The sequence below is a fragment of the Rhinopithecus bieti genome, unplaced genomic scaffold (genome assembly GCF_001698545.2).
Source record: "Rhinopithecus bieti isolate Rb0 unplaced genomic scaffold, ASM169854v2 scaffold_73241, whole genome shotgun sequence".
In the NCBI taxonomy this organism is placed as follows: Eukaryota; Metazoa; Chordata; class Mammalia; order Primates; family Cercopithecidae; genus Rhinopithecus; species Rhinopithecus bieti.
Window position 1 is genome coordinate 41,038 of NW_016827014.1, and position 6,610 is coordinate 47,647.

Below are 6,610 nucleotides of genomic sequence, written 5' to 3' on the forward strand. Positions count from 1 at the left end.
TTAAATATAGTGCTGGAAATCCTAGCTAGAGCAATCAGTGCAGCCCCGGATACTGCCCCCAATCCGCCCCCCTGCCACCCAGCCAGCAGTTTAGCCCCCAATAGCACACCCAACCCACCACCAGCCACAGGCAGTGTAGCACCCGAGAGCGCCCCTAACCCAGCCCTGCTGCCAGCATTGTAGCCCACTGGGGACAGTGCCAGGAGCTGAGAACCCGCAAGCCACGCCCCCCACTCCCCCACACCCCGCCCGTGGGCAGTGCAACTGCAGATACGCACCTACCCCGCTGCCTTTCTACCGCTCCAGGCAAGCAGCAGTCACTGTGGCGGCCACCAACCTCAGCGAGGCAAGCCGTGGTGCTACAAGCTCCAGCCTCTGACAGGGGCACCTCTTTCACCTCCTCCTGTAGCAGGGCATAGAGCAGCTTCCGCTGACAGCAGTCCTCCTACTGCTCCAGCTGCATTGCGGTCTCCATTGCCACTACCCATTGCCACCACCTACCCCAGTGAAAGGAGCCACGGAGCTGCAGGCTGCAGCCTCCAGCGTGTGTGTGGCAGGTGACTGTTCCTTCCGCCATTCTAAGCCAGGAACCAACAGCAGAATGGACAGAGGCAGAAGAGCTTGTAATGGTCTGAGTGTCCCTTAGCATGCTTTATATACCGAGGTTCCTGGATTACATGTTCTGATTGGATGACAGCAAGTCTTAGGAAAACCAATCAGAACATGATAGTAAAGTCCTATCAGAATAGGCCTAGAGATTTTCTGTCATCCAATCAGAATGTGGTTGGCTAGATGGAGCCGGAAGCGTAGACAGAGTGGTAAGATGGCCGCTGGGCAGCTGAAGCTGCTCCGCGCTCTGCTACAGAAAGAGGAGAAGAGGGGACCAGCCCACCAAGGACCCCGCCACAGGCTGGAGGATGGAGCCTGGGGCACTGTGGCTCGCCTCCCTGAGGTTGGCGATGGAGACTTCACTGCAGCCGGAGTGGTAGAAAGGCGGCAGGGTAGGCGCGTATCCTCTGCTGCACTGCCCGCGGTGGGGAGTGAGTTGGGGGCGCTCTTCAGGGTGTCACTGCCTTCAGCAGGGAGCAGGTTGGGGCGCTATCCAGGGCTGCACTGCCTGCCACAAGGGGAGGGTTGGGTTCCCCCCAGCAGGGCATGGGTTAGGGGTGCTATCAGGGGGGTACGCTGCCTGCCAGTAGGGGGTTGTTTGGGGCGCCCTCCGGGGGCTACACTGCCGGAGTGGGTTAGGGGCGCTATCAGGGGCTGCATTGCCGGTGGAGGCGGTAGCGGGTGGCAGAGGTGGTCGCCACAACAGTGGCCTCCAAGGAAGGAGCCTGACTCCAGGCTCTAGAGGCGATCTCCTCTTGCTCCTCCTAATGGAACATGGTGGGCACATAGCGTTTCTGCGGGAATCCTGAGCATCGGCAGGGCCCCCCACACCCGCGGTGGTTCCCGGGTCTGTGTCCTCTCGCTTTGTTGCGGAGCCAACCTGCGACCCCAGGACACAGAGTAGTGGACACCACGGGGTGACAGGGCCCTTATGGGTGGAGGCATCAGGAACGGCAACTAGCACTTCGGTGGGGATGTTGCAGGGTCTGAGTGTCTGCTGTTCCTGCTCCGTGAGGAAGGCAGCCCCGATGGGCCCAGCGGTTCCTGTGGAGTGGGGAGCCAGCCACTGTAGGGTCTCCAGTCCCCAACGCAGGCCCCAGTTCCTGGCCAGCTTGGACCAGAAGGGGAGGCTGGACTTTGGAGGGTGGGTGTGAGTGCCTTCGTTGAAACCAACCCCTGCCACCCAGTGGCCAACATGACAGGTTGAGCTCTAACGCCTCCCTGCATCCTATTCTAGGCTTTTCTGGCTTTGCCTCCCCCCGCACCGCGCTGCTTCATGCCAGAAAGAGGATACACCTGCCACATGCTGGAGCCTCCACACAGTGGCTTGCCTCGCTGTGGTGGGGGGCAGCGACAGACCACAGCGCACCAGAGGAGTGGTAGGAGGCCCGCTGGCTGCGGCCAGGGCAGGGGACATTGGGGTAGGGCTGTAGTGGTGGGCAGGTGGTAGGAGCGTTGTAGGGAGGGCCAGTGCATTTAGGGCGACAGCAGCGATGGTTGTATTGGCATCTGTGCTAGTGGTAGCGGTAGCAGCAAGTCGGGGGTCCAGGAAGTGGGAGTAGCAGTGCTGCGGGCTCTGCCTGGCCCGGCCTGGCATGGCGTGGGTAGGAAGGTGTGGGTGCTGTACTGTGGGCGTTGGTGGCAGCGGTGAAGGTGCAGCCAGAGCAAGGAGGTTCCTCCCCCTTAGTCCTCCCCTTTCTTCTGCAGAATCTGGAGGGTCCCTTCCTCCTGCTGGCTCCTGAGCCACGCATGAGTGGACCATTATCTCATAACAAAATTTAGGGGGTTACTATTTGTGTATCTTTTTGCTTGTTTTTTGTTGTGAAAAAATCTTGAACTTTTTTCAAATTTCATGAATCAAGGAGGGGAAAAAAGGCATCATAACAGGCCTTGGATTCCCTCTCCTTGGATTCCCTCTCCTGTTTTTTCTTTTTCTCATCATCATCATCATGTTCCTGTTTATGTTGCTGCTTATATTTCTTGTTACTATTCTTGTTTCTCCTCCTCCTTTTGTTTGCTTTTTTCCAAGCAATGACGTTAACGACGAACCAAAACTGAGTTAAAAATAAACTACTTGGCAGTGTGTTGGATTTTAAAAATAAGTGGTCCATTACTATGTTTTAGATACTTGCATAATTATTTCGTTACTTGAATAGCTATGCTTTCCTGATCCTATTACTGTGTTGTAAGTAGTTATTCAAGGTATAAAATGAAGCATCAAAAGAAATGTTGGTAGCAAATAGCCGTTTCATCTCTCTCACATATTAGTCTGGAGATACGTGAGAGGCATGGGGGTAATAAGTTCCAATTTATGAGATCGTTAGGGAACGATATTCCCTTTATATTATTTCTCTTCCACTTTTATCAAGAATATTATCTGCTTGAGTAAACCTGGTTTGTCACCACACCTTTGCAACAGGAAAAGGAAGGGGTGGGGAGGATCATGTGCATAATATTTTAAGGCCAAGATTCATAACCAAAACAAGGCTTTATTAACTTTTGCCTTCAAGAACCTGAGGTACTGAGCCCTCTTTTATTCCTAGTATAACCTTTAGTATGAGCTCTTTTTTTTTAAGTGATCGCTGTAGAAGTTTGTGCATTTTATTGACTACTTTAAAGAAACAAATACATATATTGTATCTTTTTTAAGCCCACAAAAATGGTTAAGTCCTACAATTTTGACACTTTTAAAATTATTTTTGAGGTTATGACATGTAAATTACTGTTGATATATGTAAGAATATGCATAAGTACCACCGCATAGCTTATTTTGAACAAATACTGTCTAAACTTTTGTCCAGAGTAGATTGGTTGCAGTTTCTTAGGTGTGTTTCTCAGTACATTGCTTAGTATTTCAAGGCATATAGAAATTTGAATTCTGTTTACCAGTCCTTTGTTCATAGGTTGTTTAGTATTTCTGAAACTAAGGATATCACAGCCCCGTTCAGCATTCAGTAACATTAATAAAATTTATGTTATATAGGGTTAGAATCCAACAAATTCAGAGGAAAGTTGTTAAATTACATAGCTATAGAGCAGGAATGAAACCCAGGTTCCAAGCTCTAAGGGGGCCATGAACTACCATACAAGTGCATCAGTGACTGGGCGTAGAGTGGGCAGAATTACGGGATAGTTAAGAGAGTGAGTGGTGGAGCCTAACTCTATATGAACATGGTTTTGTTTTTTTTAATGGATTCTTGCTCTGTTGCCCAGGCTAGAGTGCAGTGGTATCATCTTGGTTTACTGCAACCTCTGCCTTTCAAGTTCAAGGGATTCTTTGGCCTCAGCCTCCCATGTAGCTGAGATTATATAGGTGCATGCCACTACACCTGCGTAAGTTTTATATTTTTTGGTAGAAATGAGATATTACCCTGTTGGCCAGGTTTGTCTCGAACTCCAGACCTCAAGTGATCTGCCTGCCTTGGCCTCCCAGAGTGCTGGGATTACAGGCATAAGTCACTGCATCTGGCCTGGGGGTGTTACTGTTGACGTATTATCTTTGTATCCCAAAGCAGGCCCTTCTGAAACTGATGATGTTGAGGAAAAACTCCTACTGAAGTCTTTGCCAGGTATAAGCTTTTCACTTCTGTTTTCCTACGTGCTGTTTGCATTTAATGGTTCCTTGCATTCCACAGACTGTGTCTTAGTATCTACATTCTATTTGTATTTAATGGTTCCTTGCATTCCACAGACTGTGTTTTAGTATTTAAAACTATAGTATTACTTTTCTATATGGAAAAGGAAAAAAATATATTGGCCTTTTTATAACATATAAATGAACTTCACAAGCAACCATTTTTCAAGTCAATTTTCCGTGTTGTAAGCTTGAAGTGGGTACATGACACACTTTCTCTTTTAAGGTAAGGTACACATTTATCCCTTATCTCAGAATAGTCAGAAGTCAGGTTCTTACTGTATGGTTAGTAATGCAAGTATTGGTAAGGTCTTGTCGATACTTAGTATTTAGAAGAATACTGAAAAAGCACTTGTTAATCTTTAAGTTTTATGCATTTATTACGTTTTTATAAAGTTTTATAGTGTTCCCAAACTTGAGACTCATAGGCTATTAGTATTAGGTTTTACTTCTATCTCTTCTGGCCTTGAGTACATAGATGTATTTTCTTTAGATTTAGCATATCATATGAAGTTAATTGTTTATTTTAGGTTTTAAAAGAAAGGACCTATAAAGTCATTGCTTACATTGACACGGGCTCAATTGTCCCATGGGTGGTTTTTTGTTTTGTGTTTTGGATCTATGTAAAATTGACCCTGCTGTATTAAAGCTTGAAACTTGTATCCGTTTTATCCCAGTTCTCCCCTCAAAAAAAAGACCTGCAGAAAGTATCAAATGACTGAAACATACCAGATCAGAGCACCAGATGCCTCCTGCCCCTCCCTAATTTCTGTAGTCTTATATATTGTTAGATTTCGTTCCTGCTCTAGTTGTAGTCAGTCAAGGAGATGCATTGAGACTGAGCTCCCATCTCCTGGGCTGCAACACCAGGTTAAAGCTTTCTTCGTTGGCAATACTTGTCACCTCAGTGACTGGCTTTCTGTCCGGTGAGCAGCGGGACCTGGACCAAACTCTTGGTGTTTGGGTAATACCATGAACAGTCATCTTAACTGTTATTCTTTACTGAGATTGTCCTTTTTCATTACTGGCCTTTCCTTTTTATCTCTCATTCCTTTGACCTCACATCTCTTTTTTCTTTGACTTTACAGTCAAAGAACTTAATGCTCCCTAAATCCAAATATTATGGTGAAAAAAAGAAAGGAAATATGTGCAGAAAAAGCATGTTTTACATTTGAGTTAAAGATGGATTCATAGATACAGGTTTATAGATTTACCTAGAGTTCTGATTTCAGGTGAGTTTTCACAGTAAGTAGGAAAGAATCCCAAGATAATTGTGACATGATAAAGCTAGATATAGAAAACCAAAAAGATTTCACCTCAGTATGGCACTTTTAATTCAAGAATACTAGCCACCAAGTGAGTTTTTCAGATTATAATCATTGCTCTTTAAAAATTAAGAGAAAATGTATTTATAACTTTTATTTTATTTTAGTATAGCTTCTGAATTTAGTTATCAATAGATGGGACAAAATAGATGAGCATCTGCTTCCGTTCCCCCGAAACAATGTGTGCTTACTAAAATGTAATAGATTTTTATTTATACTTGAAGGCAGAGTTTTTCAATCTTTTCCATGTTAGTAGCTCAGATCTTTAAGGACAGCGGATGTGTACTGAGGGCAGCTTGTGGTCTTAATCCTAACCAGCCCTCTGATATCTTAGATTCTTTCTTTCCTAGTTGTGAATAAAACTTCTGCTCCAGTAGGATGAGCCTGTTTCCCTTGTGACTATCTAATTAATCTATTGCTTTATGTCCCAGTTTTTAGAAGCAGGCAGATTATATTACTGGGATTAAAATGTTTTTGACACCAAAGGTAGTATGTTAAGTTTTTACTTATGAGTTACTTTATGTACAACTTAGATGAAATTACATGGATTGGGTTTCCATAGCTTTCACCACAGTGAAAATAGAAACAGGGAGCATTCCACAGCAAACCTTGAACTTAGAGAGTTTATTAAGTGAGCAAAGCAAGCATTCCTGGTAATTTGTGTGTGTGTGTGTGTCAGTGACAGATGAACATGGTACTTGAACCATAATTGTACTTCTTCAGATTCCAATAGCCAGTAATTTTATCATGTAGTTACACTGATAGTGAACCCCCAAATCTACTTGGGTCTACTCTGTATTTGTATTTTAAAATAACGTTTTTTAGCTTCCAAATATAAGTGTTACATTTTTTTCTGAATTAGAAAACATTATTTGGATTGAGTTAAAAGAATCATTTTTTATATGTTTATTATGTCTTAAGAGTGTTTGCATTGTTACCTATGTTCTCTTTTCTCTTCCGATGTGAGTTTTTACTGGTTTATATCGTGATGTTTATTTTCTCTTTATGAAGCCATTATTCTTTTTTTTTTTTTTTTTTTTTT

The 6,610-nt window shown here is 44.6% G+C and overlaps 1 long non-coding RNA gene across 1 annotated transcript in view; it reads left to right on the top strand.

Moving 5' to 3' along the window:
• Nucleotides 1-911: 911 nt before the first annotated feature.
• The window catches only part of LOC108523193 (uncharacterized), a 14,977-nt gene continuing 9,278 nt past the window's right edge, over nucleotides 912-6,610 (top strand). Inside the window, exons 1-3 of the long non-coding RNA XR_001883745.1 lie at nucleotides 912-1,001; nucleotides 1,847-1,988; nucleotides 4,122-4,178. This is a non-coding gene — a long non-coding RNA (uncharacterized LOC108523193). The remainder of the gene's footprint in view (nucleotides 1,002-1,846; nucleotides 1,989-4,121; nucleotides 4,179-6,610) is intronic.